Source organism: Ascidia mentula (genome assembly GCF_947561715.1).
Source record: "Ascidia mentula chromosome 3 unlocalized genomic scaffold, kaAscMent1.1 SUPER_3_unloc_2, whole genome shotgun sequence".
Classification (NCBI taxonomy): domain Eukaryota; kingdom Metazoa; phylum Chordata; class Ascidiacea; order Phlebobranchia; family Ascidiidae; genus Ascidia; species Ascidia mentula.
Window position 1 is genome coordinate 37,733 of NW_028113726.1, and position 15,304 is coordinate 53,036.

Below are 15,304 nucleotides of genomic sequence, written 5' to 3' on the forward strand. Positions count from 1 at the left end.
AAATTAATTGCTCTCCCGTCCTCCCTCTCTACCTCTCTTTCCTTGGCGTGTGCATACAGACGACACACACGCACTCATGGGATGCACCGCTGTTTCGTGCAATTGTTTTGCGAATGATTAACAGATGGTTATTCCCACATGTGTGGGAATGTGGGCCGTGCCTGGAGGTAGTGCAATACCAGGACAACCCGTGGGCAGGTCGAAGCAAGCTCCGGCACCGTGCCCCCTGTCCAAAAATCAGGTTAATACAAAGACATGCAAGCGAATCGCTTGCGTCCCAGGTATTAAACTGAGAAGAACAGATACTACACTTGATCTTAGCTCTAAAGAGCCGAGAAGCGATGCCGCAACATCCACTGAGTCCGCAACGTCCGGAAGAGTCCGTCTCGCATTTGCTGCCAAATTTTATTCCGGTGAAAAATGAAAAAAAAAAAAAAATTTCCTGGTTTTTTTCCTACCGTTTTTGGCAGGCCATTCAAATTAGTTTGTTCACCACATGACGTCACAAACGGACCCATGACCCACCTCCCAACCCCCGACACGACTCCTCCTGACCGTAACAGGCGAATCCCCCCCGTAGAAACTTCGTTTCTACCTTACGTTTTGCTCTACATCAGAGGATTAGTAAAAGACGGGGATAGCGCGAACGCAGTCCCCACTAGCAGAAATTGTACGGCCGAGTTACCCACATTTGGGGTAATCGCAAGGGTCAGCTAAGCCTAAGTGCAATGGCTAAGCCTCGCCCTGGGCCCACCGCCGGCCTGATCACGGTGAAGGCCCCCGTCAGGTAAGTATGCTTTGCACAGCTTCTTGAGAGGTAGCATTTTTGTCGTCCGTCCTTGTGTTTGCCGCATTGTGCATTTCACGGCTTGTTTTATCTGGTCTCCGACAAGCACAACAACCAAATGTGCCGTTAAATTAATTGCTCTCCCGTCCTCCCTCTCTACCTCTCTTTCCTTGGCGTGTGCATACAGACGACACACACGCACTCATGGGATGCACCGCTGTTTCGTGCAATTGTTTTGCGAATGATTAACAGATGGTTATTCCCACATGTGTGGGAATGTGGGCCGTGCCTGGAGGTAGTGCAATACCAGGACAACCCGTGGGCAGGTCGAAGCAAGCTCCGGCACCGTGCCCCCTGTCCAAAAATCAGGTTAATACAAAGACATGCAAGCGAATCGCTTGCGTCCCAGGTATTAAACTGAGAAGAACAGATACTACACTTGATCTTAGCTCTAAAGAGCCGAGAAGCGATGCCGCAACATCCACTGAGTCCGCAACGTCCGGAAGAGTCCGTCTCGCATTTGCTGCCAAATTTTATTCCGGTGAAAAATGAAAAAAAAAAAAAAATTTCCTGGTTTTTTTCCTACCGTTTTTGGCAGGCCATTCAAATTAGTTTGTTCACCACATGACGTCACAAACGGACCCATGACCCACCTCCCAACCCCCGACACGACTCCTCCTGACCGTAACAGGCGAATCCCCCCCGTAGAAACTTCGTTTCTACCTTACGTTTTGCTCTACATCAGAGGATTAGTAAAAGACGGGGATAGCGCGAACGCAGTCCCCACTAGCAGAAATTGTACGGCCGAGTTACCCACATTTGGGGTAATCGCAAGGGTCAGCTAAGCCTAAGTGCAATGGCTAAGCCTCGCCCTGGGCCCACCGCCGGCCTGATCACGGTGAAGGCCCCCGTCAGGTAAGTATGCTTTGCACAGCTTCTTGAGAGGTAGCATTTTTGTCGTCCGTCCTTGTGTTTGCCGCATTGTGCATTTCACGGCTTGTTTTATCTGGTCTCCGACAAGCACAACAACCAAATGTGCCGTTAAATTAATTGCTCTCCCGTCCTCCCTCTCTACCTCTCTTTCCTTGGCGTGTGCATACAGACGACACACACGCACTCATGGGATGCACCGCTGTTTCGTGCAATTGTTTTGCGAATGATTAACAGATGGTTATTCCCACATGTGTGGGAATGTGGGCCGTGCCTGGAGGTAGTGCAATACCAGGACAACCCGTGGGCAGGTCGAAGCAAGCTCCGGCACCGTGCCCCCTGTCCAAAAATCAGGTTAATACAAAGACATGCAAGCGAATCGCTTGCGTCCCAGGTATTAAACTGAGAAGAACAGATACTACACTTGATCTTAGCTCTAAAGAGCCGAGAAGCGATGCCGCAACATCCACTGAGTCCGCAACGTCCGGAAGAGTCCGTCTCGCATTTGCTGCCAAATTTTATTCCGGTGAAAAATGAAAAAAAAAAAAAAATTTCCTTGTTTTTTTCCTACCGTTTTTGGCAGGCCATTCAAATTAGTTTGTTCACCACATGACGTCACAAACGGACCCATGACCCACCTCCCAACCCCCGACACGACTCCTCCTGACCGTAACAGGCGAATCCCCCCCGTAGAAACTTCGTTTCTACCTTACGTTTTGCTCTACATCAGAGGATTAGTAAAAGACGGGGATAGCGCGAACGCAGTCCCCACTAGCAGAAATTGTACGGCCGAGTTACCCACATTTGGGGTAATCGCAAGGGTCAGCTAAGCCTAAGTGCAATGGCTAAGCCTCGCCCTGGGCCCACCGCCGGCCTGATCACGGTGAAGGCCCCCGTCAGGTAAGTATGCTTTGCACAGCTTCTTGAGAGGTAGCATTTTTGTCGTCCGTCCTTGTGTTTGCCGCATTGTGCATTTCACGGCTTGTTTTATCTGGTCTCCGACAAGCACAACAACCAAATGTGCCGTTAAATTAATTGCTCTCCCGTCCTCCCTCTCTACCTCTCTTTCCTTGGCGTGTGCATACAGACGACACACACGCACTCATGGGATGCACCGCTGTTTCGTGCAATTGTTTTGCGAATGATTAACAGATGGTTATTCCCACATGTGTGGGAATGTGGGCCGTGCCTGGAGGTAGTGCAATACCAGGACAACCCGTGGGCAGGTCGAAGCAAGCTCCGGCACCGTGCCCCCTGTCCAAAAATCAGGTTAATACAAAGACATGCAAGCGAATCGCTTGCGTCCCAGGTATTAAACTGAGAAGAACAGATACTACACTTGATCTTAGCTCTAAAGAGCCGAGAAGCGATGCCGCAACATCCACTGAGTCCGCAACGTCCGGAAGAGTCCGTCTCGCATTTGCTGCCAAATTTTATTCCGGTGAAAAATGAAAAAAAAAAAAAAATTTCCTTGTTTTTTTCCTACCGTTTTTGGCAGGCCATTCAAATTAGTTTGTTCACCACATGACGTCACAAACGGACCCATGACCCACCTCCCAACCCCCGACACGACTCCTCCTGACCGTAACAGGCGAATCCCCCCCGTAGAAACTTCGTTTCTACCTTACGTTTTGCTCTACATCAGAGGATTAGTAAAAGACGGGGATAGCGCGAACGCAGTCCCCACTAGCAGAAATTGTACGGCCGAGTTACCCACATTTGGGGTAATCGCAAGGGTCAGCTAAGCCTAAGTGCAATGGCTAAGCCTCGCCCTGGGCCCACCGCCGGCCTGATCACGGTGAAGGCCCCCGTCAGGTAAGTATGCTTTGCACAGCTTCTTGAGAGGTAGCATTTTTGTCGTCCGTCCTTGTGTTTGCCGCATTGTGCATTTCACGGCTTGTTTTATCTGGTCTCCGACAAGCACAACAACCAAATGTGCCGTTAAATTAATTGCTCTCCCGTCCTCCCTCTCTACCTCTCTTTCCTTGGCGTGTGCATACAGACGACACACACGCACTCATGGGATGCACCGCTGTTTCGTGCAATTGTTTTGCGAATGATTAACAGATGGTTATTCCCACATGTGTGGGAATGTGGGCCGTGCCTGGAGGTAGTGCAATACCAGGACAACCCGTGGGCAGGTCGAAGCAAGCTCCGGCACCGTGCCCCCTGTCCAAAAATCAGGTTAATACAAAGACATGCAAGCGAATCGCTTGCGTCCCAGGTATTAAACTGAGAAGAACAGATACTACACTTGATCTTAGCTCTAAAGAGCCGAGAAGCGATGCCGCAACATCCACTGAGTCCGCAACGTCCGGAAGAGTCCGTCTCGCATTTGCTGCCAAATTTTATTCCGGTGAAAAATGAAAAAAAAAAAAAAATTTCCTTGTTTTTTTCCTACCGTTTTTGGCAGGCCATTCAAATTAGTTTGTTCACCACATGACGTCACAAACGGACCCATGACCCACCTCCCAACCCCCGACACGACTCCTCCTGACCGTAACAGGCGAATCCCCCCCGTAGAAACTTCGTTTCTACCTTACGTTTTGCTCTACATCAGAGGATTAGTAAAAGACGGGGATAGCGCGAACGCAGTCCCCACTAGCAGAAATTGTACGGCCGAGTTACCCACATTTGGGGTAATCGCAAGGGTCAGCTAAGCCTAAGTGCAATGGCTAAGCCTCGCCCTGGGCCCACCGCCGGCCTGATCACGGTGAAGGCCCCCGTCAGGTAAGTATGCTTTGCACAGCTTCTTGAGAGGTAGCATTTTTGTCGTCCGTCCTTGTGTTTGCCGCATTGTGCATTTCACGGCTTGTTTTATCTGGTCTCCGACAAGCACAACAACCAAATGTGCCGTTAAATTAATTGCTCTCCCGTCCTCCCTCTCTACCTCTCTTTCCTTGGCGTGTGCATACAGACGACACACACGCACTCATGGGATGCACCGCTGTTTCGTGCAATTGTTTTGCGAATGATTAACAGATGGTTATTCCCACATGTGTGGGAATGTGGGCCGTGCCTGGAGGTAGTGCAATACCAGGACAACCCGTGGGCAGGTCGAAGCAAGCTCCGGCACCGTGCCCCCTGTCCAAAAATCAGGTTAATACAAAGACATGCAAGCGAATCGCTTGCGTCCCAGGTATTAAACTGAGAAGAACAGATACTACACTTGATCTTAGCTCTAAAGAGCCGAGAAGCGATGCCGCAACATCCACTGAGTCCGCAACGTCCGGAAGAGTCCGTCTCGCATTTGCTGCCAAATTTTATTCCGGTGAAAAATGAAAAAAAAAAAAAAATTTCCTTGTTTTTTTCCTACCGTTTTTGGCAGGCCATTCAAATTAGTTTGTTCACCACATGACGTCACAAACGGACCCATGACCCACCTCCCAACCCCCGACACGACTCCTCCTGACCGTAACAGGCGAATCCCCCCCGTAGAAACTTCGTTTCTACCTTACGTTTTGCTCTACATCAGAGGATTAGTAAAAGACGGGGATAGCGCGAACGCAGTCCCCACTAGCAGAAATTGTACGGCCGAGTTACCCACATTTGGGGTAATCGCAAGGGTCAGCTAAGCCTAAGTGCAATGGCTAAGCCTCGCCCTGGGCCCACCGCCGGCCTTTTTTTTTTTTTTTTTTTTTTTTTTTTTTTTTTTTTTTTTTTTTTTTTTTTTTTTTTTTTTTTTTTTATATTTTTTTTTTTCTCTCACGGCTCAGAGCGTGTGATATCTAAAATCAAATATAGATGTCACGGTTTTCATCACTGCCGTCTAAGCAAGGCGCAAAGCGACAGGGCGAAAAACGGACAAAGGAAATAATTGTGCCATTATTGGTTACGTTATGTTTTCACATTCAATATTCACTTACAATCGTCATTAATATTCATTTCGCGAAATATTAATTTCCTCTTTACTCTCTCGCAATCCCGTGTAAGTTTATGTGGTTTTTCAATTTTGTTATGATTCGGTATAGTATTTTGTTGATTGTTTCATTTGTATCTTCAAAATATGTATTGTTATAATCTAACTTTTGTTTTTCCTTTATTATAGTTGTCTTGAAAAAGGCTTGGGCTTTTACACTTAAAATAGGTTCGTTTTCGTCAAAAATATTATACATAATTTCCTGTGGATCGAAGCGTGTTTTTATTCCGTATTCTGTGATGATGTGTTTCTTTAACTTTAGAATTATGTTTTCTGTTGTTTGGCATTGTGTGAGGAGGTGCGTTATCTCATCGCTATTTGTTTTGCAAAATTTGCAGAAGTTTAATCTTGCTCTACCGTTTTTTAGTTGGTACATATTGTTTTTTTGTTTAAATTTTCCCCATTTAAAACCATTGTGTGCTGTGAGGTATGCCTTTTCTCTTTCGTCGTTTGTAAATATTTGTTTGTGTTTTTTGTTTCTGTACAGTACGTTGATCCAATTGAAATTAATATTATCTGACGGGTTCGATATTATTTGTTTTGCCTTTATGAGTTCGAAATAAAAGTGCCTCAGTTTTGCTTTTTTCCAGTTTATGTCGTTGTTTTGTTCATTTAGTGTTTGATAAGTGTTTATGATTTTTCTCCATTCTTTATTTGGGTTCCATGCTTTTGGTGTCGCATTATTGTAGAAAGCTGATTTAATTTTTCTCATATGTATTCCTAGGTTGTATTGTCCCCAACTTTTCCAAATTTCGTCTATTGTATCGCTGTTTCGCATGTCTCGTAGTTTTTCCATATGAGTTGCTTGTATTTTGTTAGATATGTCTGGCATTTTAATTCCGCCTTGTTTGTAATTTGCTATTAGTTTATTTCGTTTTATCGGTTCGATGGTTTTAGGGTACCACAGGAAGTTAAATAGCTGTGTATTTAAAGTTTTTATTATATTTTCTGTGGGTTCCGACGTTCGTGCAATAAACAGGATTTTCGGTATTATCAATGTGTTAATTATTGTTATTTTTCCAAAGATTGATAGGTTTCGTTTTTCGTGGCTACATATTATTCTTCGAGTGTGTTCAATTATCTTGTTCCAATTTAAGCTCATGTTATTTCCGTGTTGTTTGTATTGTATTCCCAGTATTTTAACCTCGGGTTTGTAGTAAAGAGGAAATTTTATTCCTATTTTACACTTCATTGCATTCGAAATACACAATATCTCAGTTTTCGACTGGTTAATTTTTTGGCCCGAGGCCTTTTCAAATTTTTCGAGTATTTTGAAAATTTCGTTAATTGTCTCGATGTTTGAGACGAAAAAAGTTGTATCGTCTGCATATTGTTGGATTTTTAACATAATCTTCCGATATTTAAAGCCAGTTATTTCATTACACTTATTGATTTTTTGCGTCAGATTTTCATTTATAACACAGTATAAGAGCATGCTTAAACTACACCCTTGTCTTACTCCATTTTTAATTTCAATTTTTTCTGATAAGGCTCCGTTAATAATTATTTGGCTTGTTATATTCCTATATATGATTTTTATCCATTTGATTGTGTCTTTGTTGATTTTTAGTTTTTCAAGTGTTTTATATAGGAAGTTGTGGTCGACAGTGTCAAATGCTTTTTCGATATCTGTTAAGAAAATCGCGAGTTCTTGATTATAGGTTCGGGCAATTTCTATCGCGGCGTTTATATTGTAGTGGATATGTTGGATCTGTCGTTTGTTCAATCCACATTTCTGCTCGAGAGAGATTTTTTCGTTTAGTTCATGTTGTACCCGTTTTGCGATGCTTTTACTAATTATTTTGTAGTCTGCGTTTAGGAGCGAAATCGGTCTATAGTTTTTGATTTGTGTTTTATCTTTATTTTTTGGTATAAGTTTTATTATCGAGTTTTTCATGTCTGTGTCTAATTGTTCTCGCAAAAATATGTTTGTGACGTGTTCGTGAAAGTCTTGTTTTAAGCTGTGCCAGAAATGTTGGTAAAATTCCACCGGTAAACCATCAAGCCCCGGGGCTGCATTTTTGTTCATTTCTTTCATTGAGCTTTCTAGTTCTTTTTCACTCAGGTATGGGCTAAAGTCTTGTGTGTCTATTTCTTTTGTTTTCAGATCTTGTAAGAAGAAGTCTTGTTCTTTTTCGTCCGTTCTTTTTGCCCTTCCCCAGAGGTTGGTGTAAAAATTTGTTATCTCAGTAATTATTTCCTCTCTGTCCGTTGAGATGTTGCCCTTTATGTTTAGTGCACGAATTGCGTTATTTTCTTGTTTCTTATTTTCTATTTTGAAAAAGGCTTTATCCGGTTTCTCTTCTTTTGTTCTTTCTTTTATTCTGGCTCTAATTTTGGCACCAGCACATTTCTTTTGATCTGCGGTTTTTATTTTCTTCTTTACTTCGAGATATCGAAGGTTCAGTTCTAGGTTGTCTTTGTTTAGGTTTTCCATGAAGTTGTTCATTTCTTTTTGATTGTTCGCATGTTCTTCAAGTTCTTTTTCTTTCTTTTCTTTCGCATAAGCAATTGAGCTGTTTTTTATTTTCTTTTTCAGTTTTTGCCAGTATTCATCTGTATTTCCGAAATTATTTTTGTTTTCTTGGTGTTGGAGTATCACATTTTTTATTTTGGCCGTGTATCCTTCCTCATTGAGGTGGCTAGTATTGGTTATCACACTTACACCTCCTCCGAAAGTCAGACGCATAACTGACGCAAACCTTGTTTGTGCGGTCACAATAGGTGTTGTCATGCTTCGGTTAGCATCGTGCGTCATTGTCATGCGTCAGTGCTTCCATGTGATTTCTATTTCGCGGAAAAACTGTGCACGTGGGAAGAGCAGAAGGCATGCTGTGCGACCCAACGGGTTCCTGTTTGTTTAACTGTTTGTTTAGATTCTTGTGCAGATTTAACTGTTTGTTCAGATTCTTGTGCAGATTTAACAGATTTTGTACTAGAAACATGTTTTTTTGTGGGAAAAGTTTGAGTATGTTGAAGGACATTATTGACGTTAGTAAGTCTCGGCGATTTAGACATTGCGTGCCAATACCGAGGCGATTACTAATTTCTGAAGGTGTTAGTGATACACGGTAGGTTGTACAGGTGTGCTGTAACTCCTATTTAAATGGTATAATGTTTCTTTAGAAGCTGTGATGGAGTATCAATTTCCGAGATTGATTTTACAAATTCAAATACTGTGGAAAAGGTTGGTTTATTTGAAAATTTAAATATTACCCATTTTTAAAAAGGAAACTTCATTGACTAAGTCCAAAATGATAGCTTGTTTCCCAAAAGAAAACTGCAGATAATAAATTGCTCACATTTTTGCTTTTCTTTGACAGTGGTATGAGTCCAATTATGATGCAAAAAATACATTACTCAATTTTGAAAAATCACTTCATCTAACCTTAAAGCCGTCTTCAATTAAATCACACGGTGAGTTAAATTCTACTTTCTGTTTGAAACTCCACCTCACACTGTTTTTGTCAATGAGTTTCATTTTTAAAGATTCATGTAACAGCTCTGTGCACTGGAATGATGCTGGCATTCCATATATTATTACCCAGTCCGAATGCTTTGAATCAATTTGGCATTTTAACAGGGGCAATATTTGTCAGTATGTGATAACTATCTGTGATGTTTTGGTTTTTCCAAAGTTTGAAAGCATGGTAATATATATGTATACATGCTGTCATTGGTTATCTACAGTTGCCAACAACTTTGTATAGAATAAGCATTCAAAGTATACCCTCGAAAAGGCAAGTAAAGAAATTAGAAAAAGCCTTGATGTCAAAAGTACAGGTGTTTCACAGGAAGCAAGATGTTTTTTGAACATTGTGAAGAACAAGTTCACACCAGACACTAATTTAAGTAAAATGGTGAGTAGATGGTTTAGCTTAACACAAAACATGGAGCATATTTACATATTTTAGCCAAATACATCGGAACCAGCACAGAAGAAAAATGAGCAAGATTTGCAGGTTGTTGGTGTTGACTAGTTCAGTTAATATGTCAAAAAATTTTCATGCTAAATTCAGCCAAATTTGTAGTGGGTATGTTCAATGGAACAAGCAAAGGATTTAGTTCAGAAATTTGAAATTTCTACAATGACTAAGTTCATTACATTGCGAAAGAGATCATTTGGTATGAAGATAGCAGTAAAGTATTTTTTCATTTAGTTTTCTTTTCAGAGCAGTAGGACAGTTTTCTGGTGCAAATTATTTTATAACCCTTGTTGTTGTATGTTTGCAGATATATCAAAAAGCCGTTTGAATTGGGACAAAAGCTCCTGCACCCCTTACATCATTTTACAAACTACGGTCTTGGAATGTCAGCATTCAAAGGATCGTAACAAAATAAAAAACGAAAGACGTCATGCTGCAATTCCTATACAAGTATATATGTGACTTTATATTAAAAAAGGTTAAACAATGCTATCCCTTTTTAGTTACAAGATCACCCAAATCCTTGCAGAAAGCATTTGTGTATTCAAGGAACAAAAAAAAAAAATTGCGAGGCGAAGATTGTAATTCAGAAAATTATTAAGTTCCCACAGTTTGAGGTTTTTGTTGACTGCTGGAAGTAAATTGCTTTATTTTATTGTTATTTTGACAACAAATGTTTAGTTGGTCTCAAAATGTGCATCCAAACTGAAAAAGACAAGTGTTGTTATAAAAGATTTGCTGCAAAACAATGACAAGCACTTAATAAAGGAACAAACTGCAAGTGTTTGCTTCCCCAAGGAGGACGACCATACAGGTCATGTTTTAGGGGAAGTAAGTTTTCTATGAAAAACAAGTTATTTTTCTGGAAATAAATCTTTTTTGTTAAGGCTGCAGGATTCCTTCAACCTGTTGATCAAAGACTAATTGCCAGAATTGATCAATTGGTTACAGAAGGTGTGGGCAGTATTGAAGAAATTCTGAGAAGCCTAAAACATTATGTCACCCATGAACTTTTCAAAAATGATACCCCACCATCTACTTCAAACAGGAGATTTTATCCAACGAAAAAGGACATTCAAAGTCATTATTACCGGGCATTTTGTAAACACAGATTCGCAAAAATTGATCAAAGCAATGTCCAGGGGTTGGTGGATGAATGGGTGAAGGCAGGAGATGCTGATGACAACATATATTTCCGGCCGTATGCTGCAAACGTTGAACCTGAAGTAGTTGATGGAGAAACAGCACCAGTCATTCAATCCGAACAAACCATGCTGTTTATCCATCAGTTTGCCTGGCAGCGAAGATTGCTTCTGCGTTACGGCCAAGACATTTGTCTGATGGATGCTACCTACAAGACATCCAAATATGCGCTTCCCCTGTTTTTTCTCTGTGTAAAGACAAATGTTGGCTACCAAGTGGTGGCTAGCTTCATAACTCAGAATGAACGACAATTAGACATTGAAGAAGCACTGACCATATTAAAAGAATGGACTCCTGAATGGAACCCATCATTTTTTATGGTCGACAAATGTGATGCAGAGATTCACGCCATTGAAAGTATTTTTGCAGGTACAAAGTGTGCATAATATAAACATGCCATATATTTTGTTGCAATTTTTCTAGATGTCCGTGTCCTTATTTGCGATTTTCATCGCGAACAGGCATGGGAAAGATGGGTAAAAAAGTCTGAAAATCAAGTAGGCCCAGACAAGGATGAAGTTTTATCATTTATGAGAGGAATTGCTAATGCTGAATGTGAGGAAAGCTGCGACAGAGCATTACATCTATTTCAGTCCAGCTCTGTGTGGATAAACAATGTGAAACTGCAAAAATACTTCACAAATGTTTGGCTTAAGGAAAAAGAGGTTTTATAATTAAATATATGTATGTTCTTAGATTTTTGCAGGTAGTGCAATATTTTTTAGAGATGGATGTGGCTCTATCGAGCAGACCAGTTAAAGGTTTTGATTCGTACCAACAATGGTGTTGAAAGACAAAACCGAGTTTTGAAAGAATGTCATGTTCGATTCAGGACAGATAAATCATTATCTGGCTTAATCACAATCTTGCACAAAGAATTCCTTCCAAATGCATATGAGAAGTAAGTTTCCTACAACCAAATTTTGGTTACTTTCAAGTGGAAGTGGCAAGCGAAATCAATATAATTACATCATATAAAGGTACAAGCAAGAAAACATGAGATCATCTGGAGATTACAGAAGTTACAACGCAGATGTTCCCAATTTTCTTCAAAATCGTCCAAGAAAATTGGTGAAACATTGCATCAAGCGTATTGGAGAATCTGCAAACATTCAGGCAAGTTTAATATGTAAAAAAAAAGGCCTGTTTACTGTAGTAAGCAGCTCAACTTCTGAAATATACTCTGTAAAATTTGGTAACGATAGGGATTTTCCCAAATGCACATGTCATGACTTTTTGCGAAATTTTTTACCATGCAAGCATATGTTTGCAATATTTGACAAGTATGCAGATGTGGGATGGCATAGTCTGCCAGAATGGTACAGCAACTCTGTTTACATGGTTTTGGATCCTGCTGTTGTAAACAAACTTTCAGTCGAATCGGTTTCAAATTCTGTGACTGAGAATGAAGAAATCAATTTTTCTTGTGCCCACCAATCAATTCTCAACAAACCTGAAAACATTGCAAGTGACAAAACCAGCGGCCGTAAACAAAGCCACCAACAGTTTATTGATTTGGTGAAACATTTGATGGACCTCTCCTATGATGTCCGCTCCAAGCAGGTTTTGGATGAAGGCATTTCTGATGTCAATGCAGTTATTGCCAAGTTTTCTGAAGCATGTTCATATGATTCCGGGTTTAGAATTACTCAAACCCCTGAGCTGAAGTCTTTGAGGAGAAAACGAAAGCCTACATTTCCTGAAAAGGGTTTTCATGATGAGTTGCCTCGCAAGCGACCAAAGCCAAACCCATTTTCTTCACGAGTTGGGCAGTTTGCCAACCTTATGCGACCACTGCATCAAGTAACCACCTTGTTTCCTTTGGTCAAGAAAAATGTAAAACAAAGGACACCACAGAAGGCTTGTCACAAAAATGAATCTTCTAATGATGATTTTATGGAAAGAGTAGAGAACACAAAGTCATTGGTGACACAAAGCATCACAGCTCATATTAAGGGCTTTAAACCTTCCAATAAAATTTTAAAAAATGGATCTCATTCAATTTCTTTGTTGGAGTTGAAATCTCTGGATGATGCATTGCTGCCAGCTGAAGTATGTGAACTTAAAAGGCATGACAGCAGATTCAATGTCGGTTGGCTTTATGATGAAGTTATCAACAGCTACCTATGGCAATTAACTAACAAGCACCAACACATCATATATGTTTGTTCTACTGTGGCTCAAACATTACAGAGGAAAGCTTCAATCAAAAAAGTTTGGGAAGGGGTTAATTTAAAGGTTAAACAAAAGATTTTTATACCATGGAATCCTTCCGGGTTTCATTGGGTTTTACTTGTCATTGACATCTCCAACCGCAAAATGCTTTATATAGACCCTTTGACAATGCCTGATGTAGAAACTGACAACAATGTCCGGACTGCACAAGATATGGTGAATTATCTTTTAACAACCAAATTTGGTTGGAATATTACCACTATAGAAACTCCACAGAGAACACAACAGTTGGATGGATCAAGCTGTGGAGTTATGACTTGTATGTATGCCAAATGGCTAGCAACAGACAAAAGTCTTCAGCAGAATGTTTGCACATATAATTATCGAACCGAAATCTTCAAAGTAATTGCTGGCAAATGCCTCGAAGGCACAAATGATAAAGACACCTGTAAAGCATGTGAAGCTAAAGAGGACGAACCCATGAACACTCTTTGGGTTGAGTGCACTCGATGTGGTCAATGGTTTCACATGAAATGTGTGGGTTTATCACAGAAGGAAGCAGAAGAGGATAAACGATTTGCATGCACATTGTAAATTGACATGACTGAAATTTTGCCAATTAAGAATTTTATTATCATTGTACAAAAGCAATTTGCACTAATTATTGTATATTTTATCGGGTTTTATTGTGTGACAAAAAAACTGACCGATCAGGCTCTTTCTGAGAGGTGTAACACTTCTGCGGGGTGAATTTCATACCGTACCATTTGGGCTTTGACCTAAACGGTGTAACACTCAATGAGTGATGGTAAACTTGACCAATCAGGCTCTTTCTGAGAGGTGTAACACTTCCGCAGAGTGATATTTCTTCCCAGTTTCATATGGCTATTGGCGAGGCGTCTGGGTTACCAAAACGGTCAGCGACCACATAAGAAAGGCCTCTGGGGTGTGGTTGGAACTTTCTTGTTTGACTATAAAGTAAAGTATATCTCTCCAGTTCCTTTATCAATGCCCATGCCATTTTATTTCTTGTGTGTATTGTTCATCTACGTAGTTGTCTGTATGACTCGTGCTGGTCGTTTGAAACTATTTATAGTGACCACATTTTGTTTCTCTTGTTCTTTTACACTTTCGTCCATTATAAACCGTCACATTTCATGTAATGATATTTATGATTTTTGGTCGCCGCTACTTTTTATGCAGTTATACATGTTTTAGTTAACGTAGACCTAAAAAACTTTGTATATATGTTTGTTGTCGATGTACCTTTAGTTTTACACAAAGTTGTTATGACCGTATCATATGCACTTTAATTTTGACTTTTTTAACTTGTTAAAACAGTCACAAATAAAACGAAATGAATTTTATTTTGCAGACCTGGCAAGAAAAAAACATTGTTTAAAAAAACGGTTTTGTGAAAACTCATTCCACTCACGTTAAAGACTTCTCGCCTGCAAAACACGTACATAAGTTTAACCACCACAATTGTCAAAAAAAGGGGTCATTACTTACACGTTTTGGCCTGGGACCCGAAGGGCTCCTTGACTGTGAAGATATGCAAAAATATAACAAATTTAGAGTTTCCAATGGAAATAATTTAATGTAGTTTAATGACACTTACTCTAACAGACGGGCTTCTCTGTTGTGAAGATATGCAAAATAAAACAGATTTAGAGTTTCCAATGGAAATAATTTAATGTAGTTTAATGACACTTACTCTAACAGACGGGCTCCTAGACTGTGAAGATATGCAAAAATAAAACAGATTTAGAGTTTCCAATGGAAATAATTTAATATAGTTTAATGACACTTACTCTAACAGACGGGCTTCTCTGTTGTGAAGATATGAAAAAATAAAACAAATTTAGAGTTTCCAATGGAAATAATTTAATGTAGTTTAATGACACTTACTCTAACAGACGGGCTTCTCTGTTGTGAAGATATGCAAAATAAAACAGATTTAGAGTTTCCAATGGAAATAATTTAATGTAGTTTAATGACACTTACTCTAACAGACGGGCTCCTAGACTGTGAAGATATGCAAAAATAAAACAGATTTAGAGTTTCCAATGGAAATAATTTAATATAGTTTAATGACACTTACTCTAACAGACGGGCTTCTCTGTTGTGAAGATATGCAAAAATAAAACAAATTTAGAGTTTCCAATGGAAATAATTTAATGTAGTTTAATGACACTTACTCTAACAGACGGGCTTCTCTGTTGTGAAGATATGCAAAATAAAACAGATTTAGAGTTTCCAATGGAAATAATTTAATGTAGTTTAATGCCACTTACTCTAACAGACGGGCTCCTAGACTGTGAAGATATGCAAAAATAAAACAGATTTAGAGTTTCCAATGGA

At 40.2% G+C, this 15,304-nt stretch overlaps 11 non-coding genes and 2 pseudogenes across 11 annotated transcripts; 1 reads left to right on the forward strand and 12 right to left on the reverse strand.

The window, feature by feature from the left end:
• Window positions 1–145: 145 nt before the first annotated feature.
• Window positions 146–343, reverse strand: LOC145917099 (U2 spliceosomal RNA). Its single transcript, XR_014405161.1, has one exon. It is a non-coding gene; the product is annotated as a U2 spliceosomal RNA (small nuclear RNA).
• A 288-nt stretch (window positions 344–631) lies between these two features.
• On the reverse strand, window positions 632–795 carry LOC145917153 (U1 spliceosomal RNA). The gene has a single exon (XR_014405210.1). It is a non-coding gene; the product is annotated as a U1 spliceosomal RNA (small nuclear RNA).
• A 265-nt stretch (window positions 796–1,060) lies between these two features.
• Window positions 1,061–1,258, reverse strand: LOC145917100 (U2 spliceosomal RNA). Its single transcript, XR_014405162.1, has one exon. It is a non-coding gene; the product is annotated as a U2 spliceosomal RNA (small nuclear RNA).
• Window positions 1,259–1,546: 288 nt separating this feature from the next.
• Window positions 1,547–1,710, reverse strand: LOC145917154 (U1 spliceosomal RNA). Its single transcript, XR_014405211.1, has one exon. It is a non-coding gene; the product is annotated as a U1 spliceosomal RNA (small nuclear RNA).
• Window positions 1,711–1,975: 265 nt separating this feature from the next.
• LOC145917102 (U2 spliceosomal RNA) lies at window positions 1,976–2,173 on the reverse strand. The gene has a single exon (XR_014405164.1). It is a non-coding gene; the product is annotated as a U2 spliceosomal RNA (small nuclear RNA).
• Window positions 2,174–2,461: 288 nt separating this feature from the next.
• Window positions 2,462–2,625, reverse strand: LOC145917155 (U1 spliceosomal RNA). The gene has a single exon (XR_014405212.1). It is a non-coding gene; the product is annotated as a U1 spliceosomal RNA (small nuclear RNA).
• Window positions 2,626–2,890: 265 nt separating this feature from the next.
• On the reverse strand, window positions 2,891–3,088 carry LOC145917103 (U2 spliceosomal RNA). Its single transcript, XR_014405165.1, has one exon. It is a non-coding gene; the product is annotated as a U2 spliceosomal RNA (small nuclear RNA).
• A 288-nt stretch (window positions 3,089–3,376) lies between these two features.
• On the reverse strand, window positions 3,377–3,540 carry LOC145917156 (U1 spliceosomal RNA). The gene has a single exon (XR_014405213.1). It is a non-coding gene; the product is annotated as a U1 spliceosomal RNA (small nuclear RNA).
• Window positions 3,541–3,805: 265 nt separating this feature from the next.
• On the reverse strand, window positions 3,806–4,003 carry LOC145917104 (U2 spliceosomal RNA). The gene has a single exon (XR_014405166.1). It is a non-coding gene; the product is annotated as a U2 spliceosomal RNA (small nuclear RNA).
• Window positions 4,004–4,291: 288 nt separating this feature from the next.
• LOC145917157 (U1 spliceosomal RNA) lies at window positions 4,292–4,455 on the reverse strand. Its single transcript, XR_014405214.1, has one exon. It is a non-coding gene; the product is annotated as a U1 spliceosomal RNA (small nuclear RNA).
• A 265-nt stretch (window positions 4,456–4,720) lies between these two features.
• On the reverse strand, window positions 4,721–4,918 carry LOC145917105 (U2 spliceosomal RNA). The gene has a single exon (XR_014405167.1). It is a non-coding gene; the product is annotated as a U2 spliceosomal RNA (small nuclear RNA).
• Window positions 4,919–5,206: 288 nt separating this feature from the next.
• Window positions 5,207–5,343, reverse strand: LOC145917054 (U1 spliceosomal RNA; annotated as a pseudogene).
• A 4,336-nt stretch (window positions 5,344–9,679) lies between these two features.
• Window positions 9,680–13,534, forward strand: LOC145917048 (uncharacterized; annotated as a pseudogene).
• The last annotated feature ends 1,770 nt before the right edge of the window (window positions 13,535–15,304 follow it).